Source organism: Benincasa hispida, chromosome 7 (genome assembly GCF_027475165.1).
Source record: "Benincasa hispida cultivar pf3 chromosome 7, pf3_genome.v1.1, whole genome shotgun sequence".
In the NCBI taxonomy this organism is placed as follows: domain Eukaryota; kingdom Viridiplantae; phylum Streptophyta; class Magnoliopsida; order Cucurbitales; family Cucurbitaceae; genus Benincasa; species Benincasa hispida.
Genome location: NC_143484.1, coordinates 45,139,454 through 45,163,821, shown reverse-complemented (window position 1 = coordinate 45,163,821; position 24,368 = coordinate 45,139,454). Strand labels below are relative to the sequence as shown.

The 24,368-nt window shown below is 40.0% G+C and overlaps 2 non-coding genes across 2 annotated transcripts; both read right to left on the bottom strand.

Annotated features, from left to right (window-relative positions):
• Positions 1 to 231: 231 nt before the first annotated feature.
• LOC150035194 (small nucleolar RNA R71) lies at positions 232 to 338 on the bottom strand. Its single transcript, XR_016530984.1, has one exon. It is a non-coding gene; the product is annotated as a small nucleolar RNA R71 (small nucleolar RNA).
• Positions 339 to 11,129: 10,791 nt separating this feature from the next.
• Positions 11,130 to 11,236, bottom strand: LOC120082306 (small nucleolar RNA R71). Its single transcript, XR_005483137.1, has one exon. It is a non-coding gene; the product is annotated as a small nucleolar RNA R71 (small nucleolar RNA).
• Between the last annotated feature and the right edge of the window lie 13,132 nt (positions 11,237 to 24,368).

Here is a 24,368-nt window from a genome sequence, read left to right as displayed (position 1 = left end):
GGTAGGTGGGGCGAAGATCCGCATGCCCAACTCCGGAGTTTCATCGAGATCTACAACACTTTTGTGTTCCCTAACATCTCCACTAAAGAGGTTCGACTAACTTTGTCTCCATTTTCGTTATGTGACTAGGCACGAAAATGGGCTTATTCTCTCGAGCCAGGGGAGATTACCTCATGGGAGCAAGTAGTAGAGAAGTTTATGAAGAAGTACTTCCCTCCGATGGAGAATTCCAAAAGAAGGAAGTTGATAACCAACTTTGAACAGGATATTGACGAATCGCTCAGCGACGCATGGGCGAGGTTTAAGAGGCTGGTAAAAGATTGCCTACATAATGGCTTACCAGGCTGCTTACAGATGGAGATTTTTTTATCACAGATTAAACCCTGCTTCGCAGACAGCTGTCAATGCGGCAGTAGCTGAAGGTCTGCTGGATAAAACTTATGATGAGACCAAGAATATCCTTGACGCATTTCTAAAAATCATGAAGACTGGAGAGAAAGCGATCAAAGATTGAGAATCAAGGACAGTGACGCGAACAATGGTGCCATCGCATCCCTTCAGAGTCAAATGACTGCGATGATGAACTTGATATAGAAATCGCAATCAATAGCCCAGCAACGCATAGTGGGCAAGTAAACGCAATCAACCAGACGACTGCAAGTTGTGCTACTTGCGGTGAAGGACATCAAATGGAGGAATGCCCACAAACCCACAGTCAATCTATTTTGTGAAGAATAATCCATTTTTTAACATGTACAACCCTGGGTAGAGAAACCACCCCAACTTCGCGTGGAAAAATCAACAGCAAAATTTTCATTCAGTGGCACAAAAAGAAGGGCCACTCGGATTTTTCCCGCGAACCAACAGTAAAACAAGTGATCCAGACAGCTGTTCGCAGGCGCCGCAATTCCACTTTGGAAAGTTTGTTGAAGCAATACATTGAAAAGAACGAAACTGTGCTTCAACACCAAGCGACGTCTATCTATAACCTAGAAATTTAGATAGGTCAGATTGCGAGCGAACTCAAGAATAGACCGCAAGGGGCCCTGCTGAGTTCAACGGAACTCCCACGCAACCCAGGGAGTACGGGTAAAGAGCAATGTCAAGTCGTGATGTTGCGGAGAGGAAAGACTGTGGTAGAGGAGAAGAAGAAGCCTAGCCGGACTGCTCCAATTGCACTGGAATCAAAGATTGCGTTGAATCGAGAAGAAATAGAAGAAAAAGAGGAAATGGAATCAGAGATTACGTCCACCTCAAAGCCAAAAGAATAGAGGACCGTAAGAATACAGCTGCCGCCATTCCCACAGAGACTAAAAAAGAAGAAAAATGATGAGGTACAGTATCAACTCTTCATGAATATGTTAAAACAATTACATATTAATATTCCGTTCACTGAAGCAATTGAGGAGATACCCACATATGCAAAGTTTGTAAAGGATATGGTGACAATGAAGAGAGGCACTGGTAAGTTTGCAATGGTGGCTTTGATACAGAGTTGAAAATCTATAATCCCACCGAAAATGCGCGACCCTGGGAGTTTCACTATACCTTGCTCCATTGGAGGATTATACATCAGTCAAGCGCTATGCGATCTTGGGGCCAACATTAACTTGATGCCCCTGTCAATTTTCAAGCAGCTGAATGTGGGGCAACTTGTGCCAACGACGGTGACTCTCCAATTAGTGGATAGATCTCTTCTGCATCTAGAGGGGAAGGTGAAGAATGTTCTGGTTACAATCGACAAATTTATATTACCAGTAGACTTCATCATCTTGGACTATGAAGTCGATAAGGATGTGCCCATCATTCTGGGGCGACCATTTTTATCCACCGGTCGTGCCCAAATTGATGTATAAAAAGGAGAGATCACGCTGAGTGTGAATAGACATAAGCTCAGGTTTGACATTATCCAAGCCATGAAATATCCTGATGAAGAAGACCTTAATGAATCCGATGATGAACAAAGTTTGAATGATGAAGAGAAGCCTGAAGATGAAAATGAAGATGAGGATGCGATCGCATCCATTGTAGCATGCAATGCGATCATAGAAAAAACAACCAAAGAAGATGAGATGATCGCATCCCAAGAAGATGAGATGATCGCATCCCAAGAAGATAACCTGACAGTGAATGAAGAAAGAAAAACATCAAAACCATCCTTAGAACAACCACCAACAATAGAGCTGAAGACCCTTCTTAACCACCTAAAGTATGTGTTTCTAGGGCAGAAGGAAAAGCTATCTGTAATCATTTCCTCTGCACTTAATGAAGACCAAGAAAATGTGCTGCTGAGCATTTTGAGAAAATATGTAAAAGCAATTGGTTGGACGCTCGCAGATATTAGAGGAATTAGCCCTGCATACTATATGCATAGAATTCATCTCGAAGAGGATCACAAAGAATCGATCGAACATCAGCGTAGACTCAACCCTGCGATGAAGAAGGTCGTAAAGAAGGAGATAATCAAATGGTTAGACACGGGCATCATCTATCTAATAGTCGACAGCACGTGGGTTAGCCCCTTGCAATGTGTTCTGAAGAAAGGAGGGATGATGGTAGTCCCTAATGAAAATAACGAATTGATTCTACAAAGGACCATCACCGGATGGTGTATTTGCATGGACTACCGCAAATTAAATGCGACAACAAAGAAGGATAATTTCCCTTTGCCTTTCATCGACCAAATGTTGGATCGCCTAGCTGGAAATGACTTCTACTGCTTCTTGGATATGTATGCCGGTTATAACCAGATCATGATCACTCCTGAAGATCAAGAAAAAACCACATTCACCTGCCCATATGGAATATTTGCGTTTCGACACATGCCGTTTGGCCTCTGCAATGCGCCGAGCACTTTTCAAAGGTGTATGATGGCCATCTTTTCTGAATATCTCGAAGACTCTGTAGAAATATTCATGGACGACTTCTCTGTATATGGGCAAACATACGAAGACTGTCTTAACAACTTGGAGAAGATATTGAAAAGATGTGAAGAGACGAACCTCGTGCTTAATTGAGAGAAATGCCACTTCATAGTGAAGGAAGGCATTGTGCTTGGGCCAAGGTCTCCGAGGATGGGTTGGAGGTGGACAAGGCAAAAATTGAGGCGATTGAAAATATCCCACCTCCAGCAAGTGTAAAGGCTGTCAAAAGCTTATTGGGACATGCTAGATTTTACAGACGTTTTATCAAAGACTTCTCAAAGATTGCACGACCACTGAGTGCGTTGTTAAAGGTAGATATAAAGTTTGACTTCGATGACCAATGCCTCAATGCATTCATGATTTTGAAGAATGCATTAACGACCATGCCTGTGTTAATCACAACAGACTGGACTTAGCCCTTTGAATAAATGTGCGACGCAAGCGGTTATGCGATGGGAGCAATGCTGTCGCAGAAGAGAAAAACAATACTACATCCCATCGCATATGCGAGTAAAACTCTGAATCCTACTCAAACAAACCACACCACCACAAAAAAAGAATTGCTTGCGGTGATATTTGCATTGGAGAAATTCAGAGCATATTTGCTGGGAACGAAAGTACTCTTTCACACTGACCACTCGGCGATAAAATATTTGATGACAAAGAAAGATGCGAAGCCGAGGTTGATTAGATGGGTTCTCCTCCTCCAGGAATTCGATATGGAAATCATTGATTGCAAAGGGACGGAGAACTAAGTTGGGGATCATTTATCCAGATTAGAAAATCCAAAAGTTGACCACAATCAGTCAGAGGTGAGCGCAACGTTTACAGACGAACAGCTATTTAAGATTGAATAATTACCATGGCAAGCAGACGTGGTAATTTTTCTAGTTTGCAAGCAATTTCCCAAAGATTATATCAACCACCAAAAGTGGCGGCTCAAACATGAATGCAGATCATATTATTGGGATGAGCCAAATCTTTAGAAAAGGGGGTCAAACCAGATTCTGCGCCTATGTATACCAGATGCTGCTCACCAACGCATATTATCACAATATCACGACTCACCATATGGAGGGCACTTTGGAGGCCAACGCACAACACCAAAAGTATTACAAAGTGGGTACTATTGGCCAACACTATTCAAGGATGCAAGAGACTACGCGATGAAGTGTAACCGGTGCCAGTGCATGGGTAGTATTTTATGGAAACATGCGATGGCTATGAACATCATTTTAGAACTGGAATTGTTCGACGTCTGGGGCATTGACTTCATGGGACCATTTCCACCATCGAATGGTCACAAATATATTTTGTTAGCCATCGACTACGTTTTCAAGTGGGTAGAAGCAGTAGCATGCGCTGCAAGCGATGCGGCAGTAGTCTCTAGATTCTTGAAAAAAAAATATTTTCACTCGTTTTGGCACTCCACGTGCCATAATAAATGATGAAGGCTCCCACTTTGTCAATCACATAGTCAGCAACTTTCTGCTCAAATATAATATCCTCCATAAAGTGGCCACCGCATACCATCCACAGACGAATAGTCAGGCTGAAGTGTCCAACCGGGAAATTAAGCTGATATTGGAGAAGGTGGTAAAGCCTTCGGGAAAAGATTAGGCAACAAAGCTGGACGATGCGCTGTGGGCATACAGAATCGCCTATAAGACACCTATAGGCATGTCTCCATATGCATTGGTGTTTGGTAAAGCATGTAATTTACCACTTGAGCTGGAGCACAAAGTGCTGTGGGCGGGGAAAAAGCTTAACTTCGACTTAAAGGTAGTAGAGGAAGCAAGAAAACTTCAATTGGTGGAACTGGATGAATGGAGAGCGCAAGCTTATGAGAATGCCAAAATTTACAAAGAACGAGCAAAACGCTGGCATGACAAACAGCTATGCGGGAAGAATCTCCATGTCGGACAAAAGGTATTACTTTTTAATTCGCGGCTACGACTCTTTCTCGGAAAATTAAAGTCACGATGGTCCGAACCCTTTATAATCAAAGAAATATTCCCTCATGGTGTGGTTGAACTGATTAATGAGGAAGGGACCCGGACATTCAAGGTTAACGGGCAAAGAGTCAAGACATATTGCAGGGGTGATTTTCATCGGGAAAAGACCTCTGTAACCTGAGAAATCCGAAATGAAGAAAAATCGAGTGGCCCCTGCGTTGGCATGCAACAGAAAATCATCAGGGGCGCAATTGTTTTGGAATATCATTTTCTTACCAATGATTCATGAACTCACACTACTCTTATGTTATTTCGATTAACGTTTATTTATCTTTATATAAAAAAAATGGCTTTTTTTCAATTTATTTATCTTTATATTAAAAAAAATGGCTTTTTGTCAACTTTGTTTTATTATTATTTTTTTGCAACAATCGAGGTGAACGATTGCGGAGGCGCTACACAGAGATGCAATTACTTTATTTCGTCATCGCAATCAAAGAAAGCAGTTCGTCGCAAAGCAGGATGTGTCCATAAATAATGCGGGCGACAGGGCAAATTTGGGGGTTGTACCTTTCCTTGACTTCGTTATTTCCAAATTTTGCACTATCGAATCGCATTTTAACTCTAAAAATTTTATCATTGCATCCTCTTTAGTCAGCGCAATCATTTAACATCGATTAATTTAGTAAGTCATCGCATGATCTCTCTTTGCCAATTATGATTTCAATGATGAAACACATGCTTCTATTTTTTCGTATACACTAGAGTCAACTTAATTTTAGGACAATCACCTCATGAAATATTTCTAGAAGTTAGTGGTCTGTTAGCTTTTTTTCAAACGACCCTTTACAAAACTTCTTAAGAGCATCGCATGACTTCTTTCAATCTTTTAGCAATGAGGACATTGTCATATTTTAAATTTGGGGGTGCAGTATTCATTTTCGACCTTGCTATTTTTTATCTTACAAAAGAAAAAAAAATTCATAACGTTGCGATCGGATCCTACTCGTAGTTGGATGTCCGCATGACACACATGGGGGCAAGCCAAAACGAAGGTAGGAATCGTGATCAACGCATAAATAAATGATTGCAACTCCGCTGCCAAATGGGCATGAGTTTAGACTGAGAAAGAACACCTTGCTCATAGTTGGATGTCCGCATGACACACGTGGGGACAAGCTAAAACGAAGGCTAGGCACTTGGATCAGCGCAAGGTCATAGAAAAAAAAAGTCTAAAATACGCAAGGATAAAAAAAATCATTTGAAAATACCCCAGTGAAAATTTTTTTTTATGAAATAAATCATGCGTGCCCTGGAATCTAGTAAAGTCTTTTTGAAGGTTAAACTTGCGGTCCCTAAATTTTAGAAATATTTTAAGAAGAGACCTGGATAAGAATTAAGGAAATTTTGGTGTATAGGATTTGAATAAGGCATCCTCGAGAAATCTAGGAAAGAGAACACGGTCGACTTTCTAAAGGAAATCTTTAGCTTATGCTTAAGGACAAGCATTGTTTAAATTTGGGGGTGTGATAATGGGTAGAAATGCACATTATTACAATGCAAAGTCATAAAACAATGTAGGATTGCGATGATAAAAATATACAATATTGCGTCCAAAAGCATTAAGTTCACAACATTGCGATCGCATGCATCCATAGCATTAAAACAGTTAACTTATGTATTTTTGTGCAGGAAAATGAGTTGACGCAAGGCGGAAATGCGATCTAAAGAAATTAATGTCCGAACGCATAAAAGATTGCGATCGCAAGGCTATGCGATCGTTTGTGTTCGAAAATCTGCTTGAGAAGGTGGCCGCATAGAGGCGGCGCAACAAGGTGGCCGCATGCATTATTCCGCCTAAGGTTCTTTCTTGTTATCCTTTATGCATTATCTTTTTGAAATTCTCCTTGTCTGATTGTGTTCCTTTGTGATTCATCTATGATGGTACGTATAATTCATCGCATTTGCTAACTACTCATCACAAGGCGCTCCCTACTTTTAATAGCTTCTTCAAAATTTGAAAGTCTTAAGATTTATTATGTGCAAACCTTAGCTTAAACATTTATTACCGCATTCCTGTTGATTTTGTTTTTAGCTTTGCGGTGAAGGTGCTGCCAACCTTTAAGTTTGGGGGTGGCAGCGATCCTGGAGAATTACGTTCATTACATTGTGATCATTTCTAAAAAAAAATAATAAAAAAATTATGGATGTCCGCAATGGGGAAAGGCACTTACCCGTAGTTGGATGTCCGCATAACACACGTGGGGGCAAGCCAAAACGAAAGTAAGTCGTCAAGATCAACGCATAAGCGCAACTCCTTTGTCGGGTGCAAGCCAAATTAAGCAAGACAAGAGTTGAGATAAATATGGAACGCAACCAAAGTTGGATGCCCGCATGACATACGTGGGGGTAAGCCAAAACGAAGAGTGTAACCAGATTCAATGCCGCATTCGAATAAGTAATCGCAATTTTTTTTTTTTTTTGAAGTATTTTGAACGAACGCATTCTCAAAAGCTAAACGCAAAGTTGCAGTGAATGAATAAAAAGTTTTTGAGCAAAGGCTTGCCAGATTTAAACTTAGAAAATATCTTTTTGAAGAAATAGCTGAAGTTGAGGAGAGCATTGCGACCATGGTCAGTGGTATGGGTAATTATATTCTGAGAGGCTAGTCATCGCAAAGCAAAGCCGGAGGGTGAGTTAAGAATTTTTTTATTATAACGCATGCTTGAGGACAAGCATGATTCTAAGTTTGGGGGTGTGATGACGGGCAGAAATGCACCTCATTTTAGGCTTTTTATTTAGAATTATGAGGGTTGTTAAGTAGAATATACGACAATTATGTTAGGAATTCAGGAGAAAAGGAGTTTGCATCGTTCAACATTAAGAATCTCGGTTAACCCACTATTATGCATTATTATGCGTTCAATTATCTATTTTTGTAGCTAACGCAGGAATCGGACGCAGATGCGGAAGCCGGGCTATCGCATAGACGATCACATACGAAGAAATTCTCCATCGCAAAGGGATGCATACGTTCAATGCATGGGTGTTGCGGTAATCAACCATATGCATCCATCGCATAGGAGTTGTGATTGTCAAGCGATTGCGGTCATCGTGTAGAAGTTGCGGTAATCAAGTGAATGCGGTCATTTCAAGATTGCGGCTACACGATGATAACCATAATAGCAGGATTACCGCAAGGTTGGTGGAATGGAAGCATCAACGCATATCTCGAGAAAATAAAAAGATGATGTTGACATTTCACCTACCATGCCGTTAGCAGCAAAGATTCAGAAAAGGACCAATGTGCCACGAATGTCAAAATCAGAGCAGGTCTATTAATGCTGTCGGCGATCAAGCTTTATAAATAGAAGCCGCTGAGCATAACTTCAAAACAACCAAGTTTCGGTCATCGAGTGGATCTTTGTGATCCAGAAAAATGCGTTAGAAGAAAGTTTGAGAGTTCTTCATCTCCTTCATCCATTCCGAGTGACGACTGGAGCCTTCGATGGAGATCTCGAGAGAGTCAGCCTCACCGTCCTTCCATGGCACCACCGGCAGCCTTGACACACATATGCTGGAAGCAAGACATTGCTTCTAGCTAGCCTTTTCCATTTCTCTTCTTTTCTTATATTGTATTGTATTACATTTTGGCTTAAGAAATTAATACATTTGTGATCAATGTATTTCTATATTTCCTTCGATTCTATCTCCATCTTCATTTACTTAGCATCCTTAATCTTCATTGCATCACTTAGCGAGATTGTGAGAGTATCACACACTTAATCATGCGACATAGGAATATGAAGCATGTAGCAAACCACCGGGAGGTGTGCGTAGCGTGAGTGTTATGAGAAAACCTTATTTTCTTAGTGTGAAGTTGTAGCAACGCCTGTCTATAGGCGGATGCAACACTTGTCTATGAGTAAAGTCAGCAACAACTAACTGCCTAGGAGGGTAAGTGGTTGGTTGATAACAGGCAGAAATGCACGTTATTACAGTGCTAAGTTATTAAACAATGAAGGTTTGCGTTGATCAAATATGTTAGATTGCGTCTAAAAAGCATTAAGTTCATAACATTACGGTGGCATGCGTTCATCGCATAGAAACAGTTAATTTTTGTATTTTTATGCAGAATATGCATTGACGCAAGGCGGAAAGCGCGATCACAAGAAATCAATGGTCGAGTGCAGCATTACCGCAAGGCTTTACGATGATTTGTGCTCGCAAACATCTGCTCAAGAAGGATTGCCGCATAGAGCCGGTGCAACTTAGTGGGTGCATTTAGGTGAAAAGCATTATTAATCACGATGGGACAGAAAGCTGATGACGGTCGAATCCGAATTAAGTTGACAAGCTGCTAACGATAACAAGTACACTCAGTTTTCGATGACAAATATTTGACGCATCAGTCAGATAATTAAAGCCATCCCATCTGTGCAATCATAAGAGAGAAGAATTTCACCCCGAAGGCTCTATAAATACCAAAGGCAACCTTCAGAAGAGGAGTTCGGAGAGTTAGAGAATTTTCCCTTAGATAGTTTAGCCTTGTTCTTAGATTTTCTTTTATTTTAAGGTGGAAGCGAGAGAGGCGAGATTGTGTCGATAGATCGTTCCGGTGAACTTGGGAGAGTGCCGAAAGCTTCAAGATCAGAGAGAGGGCCAGTTTCTAAGGAAGCAGGAATATCTTTTGAACAGAATAGAGTTGACAGTGTAAAGGCCTTGGGAAGCAAGGGATTGTTACCAGGCTCTCTATCCTTAACTTCCATTGTTATTTTGTATTCAAACTTATCTATAGAAATAGAATTTACTTCTTTATATCTGTTCACTCTCTGTTTATTATGCATGAGTAGCTAAATCTGTCGAATGGGTTGAGAATTACTTAGCTAGCTTAACTGGGGATATTCACTCTATGCGATTATCTTGGATTATGCATGCTTCATTCGTCCATTAAAGATAATCGGGAGGCTAGTCTAAGGACAGGGTCTAGGCTCAGAAAAGTCAAGTTAGAATTGAGGCTCGGGAGAGTCAGATTAAAATGCATAATCAAGAGACAGGAGCTTAGGAATAAGCATTGTCTGCTATTAACGCATTGCATGCATCCTAGAGATAGGATATGATTGTGTGTAGTCACCGTGTCTTTGTGTGCATCTTGTATCATCGCATAGGAAAAGAGTAGAGACTTAGGAATAAGCTATATGGACATGCATTCAACACATATGTCCTAGACTTAGGAGCACCGCATTTGCATTGGAAAATGATTTGCTGTTGCATGAGTGTAGCATGATCGCATAGTTTGACGCATCCCCAGGAAACGCTAGCTAAAGACCTTCTCAACCTGTTCCTCCGCATACTCAATGCACTATCGCATAATCAAGCTTTTCTCAAATTTGCCGCATTTATTTATTTTATCACCGCAAACAACAACCCAAAAAACTATTGATTTATTTGGTTACCGCAAAGTTTTCTGAGAAATTACCACTGTATATTGTTTTCCCAAGTCCCTGAGTTCGACCCTGGACTTACTAGGAAACTCAGTGGGGTTTATATTTGGATTCCACTGAGAAAAATTTTTGCTCAACGCATTTCCATCACCGCATTTCATTCCATATTTTCACTTCATAAAATAATGCATCAAGTTTTTGGCGCTGTTGCCGAGGACTTCGGCAAATCAATGTGCTAACGGTAATTTTTCTGATTTCTTTGCAGCTCTCAATCTCTAGCGAATTATAATCCAGAGATTGGGAGGACATTTCGACGAAGACTGAGAGACAACCGCCAACAACAAGACAGAACCCCTAGAATGGCGGAACAACCAGAAGCAAGGGCCGCAAATGCGAATAATATAATGGCCAACCCCATCCTTTTAGCAAATGACCACAATAGACCCATTCGGGACTATGCATCACCTAACCTCTACGATTTCTCTCCAGGAATCATGAGGCTAGCATTAAACGAATTGAGGTTTGAAATGAAGCCGGTAATGTTGCAGATGATCTAGGCTGCTTTGCAATTTGGAGGAAGGCGTGGCGAGGACCCGCACGCTCACCTCCAGAGCTTTATAGAAATCTGCAATACTTTTGTGTTCCCGAATATCTCCACTGAGGAAGTTCGACTCACTCTGTTCCCATTTTTCTTATGCGATCAAGCAAGAAAATTGGTGTATTCTCTCGAACTGGGGGAGATAACCTCGTGGGAATAAGTCATCGAAAAGTTTATGAAGAAATATTTCTCACCAACTGGGAGTACCAGGAGAAGGAAATTAATAACAAATTTTGAACAAAAAGATGACGAATCGTTCAGTGATGCCTGGGCGAGGTTCAAGAGGCTGGTAAGAGACTATCCACATAATGGCTTACAGACTGCTTGCAAATGGAGATCTTTTATCAAGGACTGAACCTTGCTTCGCAGACCGCTGCCAATGCAGCAACAGCTGGTGGTCTGCTTGACAAAACATATGAGGAGGCAAAGAGTATACTTGATCCCATTTCAAAAAATCACGAGGATTGGCGGGAAAGTGATTAGAAATTAAGAATTAAAGACAGTGATGTAAACTATGGGGCCATCGCATCCCTACAGAATCAAATGACTGTGATGATGAGTTTGATACAAGGCATCGCAATTAATAGCACGGGAGCGAAGAAAGGGCAGGTTAGCGCAATTGCTCAAACAACCGCAAGTTGTGTCATCTGTGGAGATGCTCATTCGATGGAAGAATGCCCAGAAAATCCGCAGTCAGTGTGCTTCATAAAGAACAATCCCTATCAACCTCGAGTGGAGAAACCATCCAAATTTTGCGTGGAAAAATCAACAACAAAACTTCCAACCAATGGCGCAAAAAAAAGGGCCACCTAGATTTTTCCCGAAAAACAACGGTCCAACGCATAGTCAAGCTAGCAGCTCGCAAACACCGTAATCTTCGTCCTTAAAGAGCTTGTTGAAGCAGTACATTGAGAAAAACGAATCAGTGCTTCAGAATCAAGCAACGTCCATTCAAAATCTCGAACTTCTACTGGGACAAATTATGAGCGAGCTGAAAAATAGACCGCAAGGAGCGTTGCCGAGCTCAACTGAGTTTCCTCGCAACGTTAGGGGTATCGAGAAGGAACAATGCTTATCAGTCTCCTTGCCAAGTGCCAAAATGACTGCGGAAGTAAGGGAAGAACCCATCGCGACCAACTTGAATGCGGTAACAACGGAAGGTCCCATTGACTTATAATTCGGAAAAGCCCAAGAAAATGAACCCCGAAGTTGCGTCCATCCTCAAACCTCTAGAATATGAGACAGAAGAAGTTCAGCTACCACCATCTCCGCAAAGATTGAAAGAGAAACAAAATGATGAAGAAAAGATCGCAACAGTGGCCGCAACGCAAAATGCTACGATCCCACCAAAAATGTGCGACCTAGGAATCTTCATGATACCATGTTCCATGGGAGGGGTCAACGGTGGCCAAGCAATATGCGATCTTGGGGCAAGTATAAACGCAATGCCGCAAGTATAAATTTGGCACACTCACGGCCACGACAGAGACTCTCCTACTTGTAGACGAATCCCAAATAGATCCTAAAGAAGAGTTAAAAAATGACGCAATCTCAATTGATAAATTCATCTTGCCGGCAGACTTCCTCATTTTGGATTATAAAGCGGACGAAGATGCGCCCATCATATTGGGACGACTATTCCTTTCGACCGGTTGTGCTCAAATTGATGTGCGCAAGGGGGAGATTGTAATGAACTTTCATGGGAAAAAGATCCGGATTAAGGCAGTCAAGATCCCAGAGGACAAAGAAAAGAAGAAAGAGCCATCGTGGACGTGAAAAGCCCAACTTGGAATAAACAGTCCCTGAGTTACTATATGACTCAACCTCATCAGGGACGCAACTCTTTTGAATATCCTTTTTCCTGCATCAATACTTCATGAACTTTCATCATCTTGTTATTATCATTTATCGCAATCACTTTGTTGTTATTGTTTATCTATCTGCACTTTTCTTTATTCTAAAAAAAATGTGATCATGTTGAACGATTGCAGTAAAAGATTTTGTTTTATTTAAAATCATTTGACCCTCTCGATGTTTTTCTTGCAAAAAATCGAGGCGAACAATTGCGGAGGCACCACACGAAGACGCAACTACTTTATTCCGTCATCGCAATCTAAAAAAAGAAAATCGTCGCAAAGCAAGATGCGTCAACAAACAATGCGGGCGACAACACAAATTTGGGGGTTGTATTCTTCCTTGACTTTATTCCAAATTTTGCACTATCGCATCGTATTTTAATTTTGAAAGTTTTATCAACGCATCCTCTTTGATTACCACAATCATTTAATATTGATAAATTTAGTAAGTCACCGCAAGCTGTCTCTTTGCCAATTATGATTTCAATGATGAAACACATGCCTCTATTTTTTCGTATACACTAGAGTCAACTTAATCTTAGAAAAGTCACCTCATGAAATATTTCTAGAAGTTAGTGGTCTGCTAGCTTTCTTTCAAACTGACTCTTTACCTAACTTCCTAAGAATATCGCATGACTTCTTTCAATCTTTTGGCAATGAGAACATTGTCGCATTTTAAATTTGGGGGTGAGGTATTTATTTTTGACCTTGCTATTTTTAGCTCTATGAAAAAAAAATAGAAAAAAGAGGAAAATTTTATAGAATAACAACTCCACTGTCAACGCAATGGGGAAACCCATGTTGATAAGAGTTAAGTTGTGAAGGGCACTTACCCATAGTTGGATGTCCATGTGACACATGTGGGGGCAAGCCAAAACAAAAGTGAGTTGCCAGGATCAATGCATAAATAAATGACCGCAACTCCACTGCCGAATAGGTATGAGTTTAAGTCTGAGAAAGATCGCCTTGCTTGTAGTTAGATGTCCGCATGACACACGTGGGGGCAAGTCAAAACGAAGGCGAGGCACTTGGATCAGCGCAAGGTCAGAAAAAAAAATAATAATGTCAAAAGTATGCAAGGATAAAAATCATTTGACACCCTAGTGAAAAAGTTTTTTTGAAATAAATCATGCGATGTCCTGGAATCTAGTAAAGTCCTTTTTTAAGGTTAAACTTGCGGTCACTAGGTCTTAGAAATATTTTAAGAGGAGACTTGAATAAGAATTGAGAAAACTTTGGTGTATAGGATTTGAATGAAGTATCATTGAGAAATCTAGGAAAAGAGATTTGTGGTTGACTTTCTAAAGGAAATCTTTAGCTTATGCTTGAGGACAAGTATTGTTTAAATTTGGGGGTATGATAACGGGCAGAAATGCACGTTATTACAGTGCTAAGTTATTAAACAATGAAGGTTTGCTTTGATAAAATATGTTAGATTGTGTCCAAAAAGCATTAAGTTCATAACATTGCGGTCGCATGCGTTCATCGCACAGAAAAAGTTAATTTTTGTATTTTTATGCAGAATATGTGTTGACACAAGGTGGAAAGCGCGATCACAAGAAATCAATGGTCGAGCACAGCATTACCGCAAGGCTTTGCGGTGATTTGTGCTCGCAAACATTTGCTCAAGAAGGATTGCTGCATAGAGCCAGCGCAACTTGGTGGGCGCATCTGGGTGAAAAACATAATTAATCACGATGGGATAGAAAGCTGATGATGGTCGAATCCGAATTAAGTTGACAAACCGCTAACGATAACAAGTACACTTAGCTTTTCGGTGACAAATATTCGGCGCATCAGTCATCGAATTAAAGCCATCCCATTTGTGCAATCATAAGAGAGAAGCCTCCTTTCACCCCGAAGGCTCTATAAATACCGAAGGCAACCTTCAGAAGAGGAGTTCGAAGAGTTAGAGAATTTTCCCTTAGATAGTTTAGCCTTGTTCTTAGATTTTCTTTTATTTTAAGGCGGAAGCGAGAGAGGCGAGATTGTGTCGATAGATCGTTCCGGTGAACTTGGGAGAGTGCCGAAAGCTTCAAGATCAGAAAGAGGGCGAGCTCCTGCAGAAGCAGGAATATCTTTTGAACAGAATAGAGTTGACAGTGTAAAGGCCTTGGGAAGCAAGGGATTGCTACCAGGCTCTCTATCCTTAACTTCTATTGTCATTTTGTACTCAGACTTACCTATAGAAATGGAATTTACTTCTTTATATTTGTTCATTCTCTGCTTATTATGCATGAGTAGCTAAATCTGTCGAATGGGTTGAGAAGTACTTAGCTAGCTTAATTGGGGATATTCACTCTATACGATTATCTTGTATTATGTATGCTTCATTCGTCCATTAGATATACTCAGGAGGGTAGTCCAAGGACAGGGTCTAGGCTTGGAAAAGTCAGGTTAGAATCGAGGCTCAGGAGAGTCAGATTAGAACGCATAATCAAGAGATAGGAACTTGGGGATAAGCACTGTCTGCTATTAACGCATCGCATGCATCCTAGAGATAGGATATGATTATGTGTTGTCACGTTGTCTTTGTGTGCATCTTGCATCATCGCATAGGAAAAGAGTAGAGACTTAGGAATAAGCTCTATGAACATTGTTTCATTCAACACATGCGTCCTAGACTTAAGAGCACCACATTTGTATTGGAAAATGATTTGTTGTTGCATGAGTGTAGCATGATCGCATAGTTTTATGCATCCCCATGAAACGCTAACTAAAGACCTTCTCAACTTGTTCCTCCGCATACTCAGTGCATCTATCGCATAATCAAACTTTTCTCAAATCTGCTGCATTTATTTATTTTATCACCGCAAACAACAACCCAAACAACTATTGATTTATTTGGTTATCGCAAAGTCTTCTGAGAAATTACCACCGCATATTGTTTTCCCAAGTCCCTGAGTTCGACCCTAGACTTACCAGGAAACTCAATGGGGTTTATACTTGGATTCCACTGAGAAAACTTGTTGCTCAACGCATTTCCATCACCGCATTTCATTCCATATTTTCACTTCATAAAATAACGCATCAAGTTTTTGTCGCATTAAGCAATGTAAACAAGTGTTCACTAGAGATAGGAATAATCTTACGTCAGCCAGGTTTATGTGATTACCTTGTCTTATGAGCGCATCATTCATCATTTAGGCATACTTGGAAGAGTAGTCTAAAAACCAAATCTAAGACTCGAGAGAGCGAATTGGAATGCATAAGCAAGAATGGGGAACTTAGGAATAAGCTTGTTTGCTATTACACAGCGTATGCACCCTACGGATAGGATATTGCATGCGTCTAGAAGTAGGATACGGTGGTATGTGGTCATCACGCTTATGTGTGAGAGCACGTGAGCGGGTTATGGAGGCTTAGGCATAGGCTTCTCGACATTATCGCATATACATTGCATGCATCCTAGAATTAGGCACAAGTGTGTGTAGCATGATCACATAGTTTGCGTTGGTTGGGGTTGCCCTTGCGATCAAGCCTAGGGTTGCGATGAAGACATCCTCACATTTTATCTATTTTCCATGCATTTTACTACGCGTCAATAGTTGCTCTGTCCCTACCTCTCATTCATGCCTCCAATGCTTTGTCTGTTAGTTAGAAGTAGGAGTAGTTATTAGCTTACAACCCCCATCATTCTTTTATTTATCTGTCGTAAACACATTACCGCATAACATTTAGTTACAAGTCCCTGAGATCGACCTCGGATCATCCGAGAAACTTGCGTTCGCATTATACTTAGCGTGAGTGCAAGAAAACTTGTGATGGGCACGCATGATCATCGCATACATTCGTTAATGCATAGTTTCATTCCAACGCATGACCACCGACGCATGAGTATCATGCATAACCTTAAGACATACATCACATAATTGCGTTCACTAATTTTCGTCACCAAGTTTTTGGCGTCATTTGTTGAGTTTTTTGTCTCTGCAGGTAACCTTTTTACCTTGGGAGTATTGTAGTTTGTGCGACCAAGCTGCAACCAATATTGAAATGTAGATGATGCGCCGAAAGCCAATATTGACCCTAAGGTAGAAGGGCAATCAGTCGCATAAGCTGAAGGTAGTTCTAAACGCATGACAGCCGCATGCGTTCACCAATTGCCGGAAGTTCCAATGGTCAGGACGAGCTTCTTGACCCAAGCAGTTGAGAGAAATCTCCTGCATGGGAAACTCCTTGCGGTGACAACACTCTAATTTCTCCAAGGACGTCTTCTATTCTATCTTTACCTTGCTTTTCTAGATTAGTTATTTTTATTGTTATTTTGGATATGCGGCTGCTTCCTTGGTTATGGTGCATTTGCTCTTTGTAGGTGCGATAATAATTCTCCTTGGTGCGCCGTTACAACAGAAGAATTCCTTTCATCCTTCAACGCATGGCTTCGATCGCGTGGATTCCAATGCATAATCGCATGCGTTATTCCGCCTAAGGTCCTTTCTTGTTATCCTTTATGCATTATCTTTTTGAAATTCTCCTTGTCTAATTGCGTTCCTTTGCGATGCATCTATGATGGAACGTATAATTCACCACTTCTGTAAACTACGCATCGTAAGACACTCCCTACTTTTAATAGCTTCTTCAAAATTTGAAAGTCTTAAGTTTTATTATGTGCAAACCTTGGCTCAAACATTTATTACCGCATTCCTGTTGATTTTGTTTTTAGCTTTGCGGTGAAAGTGCTACCAACCTCTAAGTTTGGGGGTGGCAGCGATCTCGGAGAATTGCGTTCATTACATTGCGATCATTTCTACAAAATAATAATAATAATAATAATAAATAATAAATAATAAAAAAAAATATTTTGAGAATAACAACTCTACTGTCAATGCAATGGGGAAACCCGTGTTGATAAGAGTTAAAGTTGTGAAAGGAACTTACCCGTAGTTTGATGTCCGTATGACACACGTGGGGGCAAGCCAAACCGAAAGTAAGTCGCCAAGATCAACGCATAAGCATAACTCCTCTCATTTAATCTATTTTCCATGCATTTTACTACGCGTCAACAGTTGCCATGTCCCTACCTCTCATTCATACCTCCAATGCTTTGTCTGTTAGTTAAGAGTAGGAGTAGTTATTAGCTTACAACCCCTATCATTCTTTTATTTATCCACCGCAAACACATTACCACATAGCATTTAGTTACAAGTCCCTGAGTTCGACCTCGGATCACCCGAGAAACTTGCGTTCGCGTTATACTTGGCGTGAGTGCTGATGCCTTATTTTATGAAGTGGAAATGTGGATGATATGCATCGATGAAATTGCGTTGTGCACTCAAGTTTTTCCAGCAGAATCCAAGTGTAAATTCCTCTGAGTTTCCTGGTAAGTCCAGGGTCGAACATAGTGTGAACCTCGAATCCCAATTTCTCTACTTGAGTATGTTCCCTATTGAGATTAGTGTGATGAGTAGGTTGATGTGGAAACTAAGGTGAAATGGTAGAGAAAAAAGTGGAAATTATAAGAAAAGAGGAAATTTGGAAGGTTAACTTTTGGGGAAAATTTTGGAAATTTGGCTAAGTATAGAATTTTGTGTGTTAGAGTGATGTTGATGCGTTGGAAGAGTTGTTGGTGAAGGCATGCGACTGAAGAAGGAAAATGGAGATGATGCGTTGGAAGGCACATGAGTAGGCGAGGCATGCATGGAAAGGTAGCCCATGTGTCGAGCAGCCTCAGCTAGCGCTCATGTAATGGGTCGAGCAGCCTCGGCCAGCGCCCAAGCCATGCATCGAGTAGCCTCGGGTAGCACCCAGGCCATACACTGAGCAGCCTCGATCGGACGCATGCATCGACTAGATACGCCTGTGCGTTGAGCGCACTACCAAGTGGCCACACCCATGTGGTGAGCACCCTACCGAGCAGCCATGCCGTGCGTCGAGGTGCCCTGCCATGATGCCAAGCGCGCAGCCTATGCCATGCGCCTATGCGAGCGAGCGAGCGATGGCCAGCACACGCCGCACACCCATGCATCGAAGCAACATGCCCAAACGCCTAAGCACTCGACCAAGCATTAAGGCGCCGCGCGCAGCCCATGCGGCCAAGCACGCCTATGTGTCGAGCGGCCAGTGCGCCCATGCGTCGAGCGGCCAGCCTATGCGTTGGTGGCCAACACCATGTGCCCATGCCAAGCAAGCTGTGCGAGTAAGCCATGCGTCAAGAATGGACTGTCACCCTATGCGTTGGTGATGGTTAGCTCCTTGCGATGGCTAAGTTGAATTGTCATGATAGTGAATTGGCTTGCTATGCGTTGAGTAAAGGTTATGCGTTGCTTATGGACTAGGTGTTGAGCAACCAAGAGTTGGATGCATGCAAGGATGAAATCATCAGGATAACATCATCAAAACCATGTGTCTTCTTGGGAGGAAAGCCTTAAGCCTTAAGAATTTGAGGTGGTGGCATCAGATTGGAGGCAACATGGGAAAAAGACACTTAGCTTGCGATGACCACAGCATTGCGTTGATGGGATGAGAAGGAGACACTTGGCCATGCAGCAAAGTAAGTGGTGTCAACTCCAGAAAAGGTTTGGACGCCTATAAATAGAGCCAAGGGACTTCATTTTTTAGATCACAACTCAAAAATACCGTAAAAGAGTGGGAGAGTGGAGAAAACCTTGCGTTGGAGCCAAATCCATGCGTTAGACATAGAGGACGCATTGGACAGTGAGGTCTGAAGAGGACACATCAAATTAGGACGAGAAGTTCTCCCAATTTACTTGTGCGTTCGGAGTGATTCCAAAGCCACCTGAAATCTTTGAAAGTCTAGTTTTCAGGGTAGGGTTTCGGAGGAAAATCTCGAAGGGATCAGGCTAGAAACTGAGAAGAAGACAGAAGGGTCAGGCTGTCGGATTGGTTTGGGCCAGTCTTGAAGATTCTATGATTTCGGCCAAACCACGAGAAGTTCTAAGCTCATATTTTAGGGTAAGTTTTCTGAGATATTTTAGAATATGTTTGTAGAAGGAAGTATTTCAAAATAAGGTCCATAACTATGAGCAATCTGAGCTATAAATTGAATTTAGATTCTAGGGGTGAAAAGAGAACCCAAGGTAGAAAAGGGAGCTACTAGAGTGAAAAGCTCCTAAGAAATCAAGGTGAGTGGTTAAAACGTTTTGACTAAAGAATTTGCTTAAATTTTTTATTACAACGTGTTATAGAAACTATGTTTTAAAGAAGAATATTCTCATGCCAACTAGTTTTACAAAGTGATTTCCAAGCAAGCTATGAATTATGTTTCAAACGCATGCATGAGTGAGAAGTTTGTTAAAAATCTATTTATATGTGCAGCATGTGTTAGTACCTTTAAAGCCATGTTTTTATATGTGTTATACTTTACATGCTTTAAAGAGAAAGTCATTTATGACTAGTTTTACTTAAAATACGATACCGAAGGACATTTGAGAAGGTATCCGCCCAACTAGATAATGAAGGACATTTGAGAAGGTATCTATTGGTACTAAAGGACGTTTGAGAAGGTACCAAACCAACCAGATACTGAAGAACATTTGAGAAGGTATCTGAGCAGAAGTACCTAAGGTATGACGGTACTTAGTATGGCCATGTGCACGTAGGTAGAGTCAGAGATTGAGCAAAACGGTTCTCTCTTGACTAGTAGTTGGTGTTGGGATTGTTTTTACCCACAGTAGGGTTATCCTCAACTGAGAAGTTTTACTGTTTTATGATTAAAATAACTTTATTTGTTCTATGCTTGGAAAATGTTTATACTGCAGTACAAGTATTGTAGAAGCTTATATTTCAGTTAAACTCTTTATCGAGATTTTGCATGAGAATCAATTATCTTTCTTAAGTCACTCACTGGGCACAAGCTCACCCTGTTTTCAAATGTTTTCTTTCCCACCCCCCCTCCCCCACAGGTAGCGGTCAAATCCTCTGAAGATAGCTCTGCTCTGCTTTGCCATTAAAGGAATAAGAGATTTGTAACCCGTCGGTTTAAGTGGTTATTGTTAATATTGTACACATGTTACTATTGTTCATATAGGGACTAGGGTTTTTGGGTCTTGGGACTTGTGAATCTAGTGTTGTAATGACTCTAAATATGTTATGTTTCTGAATTATGCTCTACACTAGGCCATACATTGGTTATGCAGTGGGAAAAGTTAGTAGGCACCAGTCTAATCCAGGGTTAGACCACTGAACTGCGGTTAAGAACATCTTCAAGTATTTTAGGAGAACGAGGGACTTTGGTGTATGGAGCAAAGGATTTGATCCTTACAAGATACACTGACTCTTATTTCAAAATTGACAAGGATTCTAAGAAATCCACGTTAGGATCAGTATTTACCCTGAACGAGAGAGCTATAGTGTGGCGTAGCATCAAACAAGGATGTATTGCAGATTCCACTATGGAAGCTGAGTATATAGCTGCTTGTGAAGCAGCAAAGGAAGCAGTTTGGATAAGGAAGTTCCTAAGTGATTTGGAACTGGTTCCAAGGACTTGCCCATCACCTTATGTTGTGACAATAGTGGAGCAGTAGCCATTGCTGATCTATTTTTGAAGACTCTCTCTCGACTAAAATGTTTAAGGGTCATCTAGAGAGTCTAGGTCTACAAGACATGTACATTGCATAATCTAGGGCAAGTGGAAGATGTGTAATGAGTATTTTGATGCCCTAGTTGAGTTTGTTAGGTTTTATGCCCTAAAACTCGTAGATAGTAAATGTTATTAATTGGCCATCATCAATAAAGAGTTATAGATGTTAATTCAATAAATGTTATTGTTTGTGTTATTTTTCTATTTTGTCTTAATAACCCTAAATCCAATAAACTTATATCTAAGGATGCCTTATGATTCTTGCACTGTATGTGGAAACATACAAGGATTAATGTTCAAGATACAACCTAAAAGGTCTATAGTATAGGGATAAGGTTGGGTACTTCATCCTAGTAACACTATTGATGTGGCCCACTTTGTATTTGATACAAACTCAATGATCAAACATGATATGCAAGTGGAGGTATCCTATACAATGAGTTTGCATAAGATCAGACCGCGAAATAGTAACCACTAGATGTAACGCCATTAACTAGTTAAGTTCCTATTTCAATAGGATGACATAGGCAACTTAGTTTTAATCCTGAGTATGTTATGAACTCTTATACACAATGGATTGTCCTTTGATTTGTATGGGTGAGGGTGGCCAGTTCGCCGATCCAATATGCCTACCATTTTGGGAACAAAACCAAGTGAAGAGTTAGGAACATAATAATACAAGATGGAATTCATTTCTTCCCGCCTTAAAGGTAAGTAGATAAGTGTTCCTTTAAGTGGTGTCTTCGAGACTTTGAAAAAAGGGCTCTACCCTCTAATTGCCTTGAGAGGGGTTTCTGTTTATTGGTAAGACCATAAACAGGTTGTTCACTAGAGAAGCACTGATACTTAAGGAGTCGAAGTTAACTCGAGGGTAAAACAGTAATTTAACCCAATTGGAGTTACGAACACTCGTTAAGGACTAACTTGTTGTTATTGGTCTATATCCGTGGACACAAAAATATAACTATAGTGAGAAGAGTGTAGTTGTGGGTCTTTAATGGAGTGTACCCATAATTATCAAACATTGATTAATTTGGTTAATGAGTTTAGCCAATTAATCTCATATTGTTGGAGTTTATGATCTACAGGTCTCCTAGGTCTCCTTATTAACTCACTAGAGGATATTTAAGAGGATAATTTGAATTATTCAAATTAATTTGAGGAAACTATATATTAATGTGATTAATATATAATTGATTATGGATATGATCTATAATTCAAATTGGAAAGAAATATTTGAATAAAATTCAGATAATTAATTCAAGTGAATTAGATTCACGAAGAATTAATTAATAGAGAGGTATTGCACATAAACATACGATGTTTATGATAATTATATATATATATTAAATTGGATTTAATATATTAATAGTTATTTAATTAATGTGCAAATTAAATTAAATAAGTGTTATTTAATTGTGCTAATTAATTAAATAAAAGCATTATTTAATTACTTGGACTAATTAATTAAATAAGAGTTATTTAATTAATTGGGCTAATTAATTAAGTAAGAGTTATTTAATTAATTAATTATGGAAAAGGGAAATAGGAAAAGAATTAGGAAAAGGGCTTGGCCATTCTCTATATAAGGATCTCCCTATGGCTCCTTTGGAGACACACATTGACAATACACAACACACAAGTGTTATTGTGTAGAATTTTCCCTAAATCACAAAAAGAGAATCCTCTCTACTCCTCAAAACCATTTTCTCCTCTCCCTCTCCCAACAGTTGGATAACACCTATCACTCTATTGGAATCCTAGAGAATAACGATGTTACTCTTGTTGTAATGTTCGAAATTGTTCAAGAAATCATTCGTAGATTGTTGGAGGAGTTGTTCGTTGGAACTCCGAAAAGGATTATTCCTGAAGCTTGGGAATCTACAAAGGTAAGAAAGGTTCTAATCTTTTTCCCTAAAGTATGCTATTTTACATGTTTATATTCTATTTAGTTTGATGTTTTGTTTATTTAAAAATTTATGGGATGCAACGCGTTCGCAATGTTTCCATTGTGAGATTCGATCGCTTCAGAAGTGTCTTCTAGCCACAACATTTGGTTGTGTAAGTTTTCTTCCTCTGTTTAGAACTTCTTCTTCCCTTCTTTATTGGTTTTTTTGGGATTTGGACTGGTTTAGGATGCACCCAGAAGATTTCTGACAGTTGATGCTCGAGAAGTTGGATCGGGAAGATAGGGATAGGGGTATCGTCTCATGTGGCAGATTTGGTCTTACCGCAATTCCCTTAATCGATCTAAAGCCAAAGCTGATCTTCAAACTTTTAGAGTCAAAGTGGAGAGTGCGTTGGGTGACTTTCAAGTATGGAAAGCCCCCTTATCCTGAGGTTAGTAGGCTCGAGACCTATGAAAGTCTTAGAAAGTGGGTCCCTCCTCCAATTGGCTGCTGGAAGCTCAACTTTAATGCGTCTTGGAGTGAGTTGAAGGGCAGAGGTGGCCTTAGTTCGATTATCCAAGACTCTCAAAAGAGCAGAGGTTAGTAGGCTAAGCTTTCCTGTGATATTTTTGTAGTGTCTCTTCCTCGGTTGAGGGGTCAAAATAGCTTTTTTAGTTTGGACCTTTTCTAGACATGGTGTCCTTCACTTTGTTAGAGGACCTTGGCTGCATTTAGTTTTTCTCTCGATTTTTAATATATTTTCTCTTAAAAAAAAATAAACAATAAAGTATGTACTTTTGTTTAACTTAGAAAAAAGAGAAATAATAATAATAATAATAATTTAATTATATATTTTATATTTTCAAAATTCAATACATATATATCCGATAATTAATTTCCTTTTTAAAGTCGAAAGTTTGATCACCTATCCATACAACGATTTAATTATATATACATATATATTATAAGTATAGACTAAATGTATAACTATAATAATTCAACGGTTGTGAATTTAAGGAGCACAACGGGAACACGGATGGCAATAAAATAAATAAATATAATATAAATATATGGAATAAATAAATTAAACATAATATATATAAAAATATATAAAATAAATTAAATAACAAAAGTAAATAAAATAAATAAAGTAACAAATT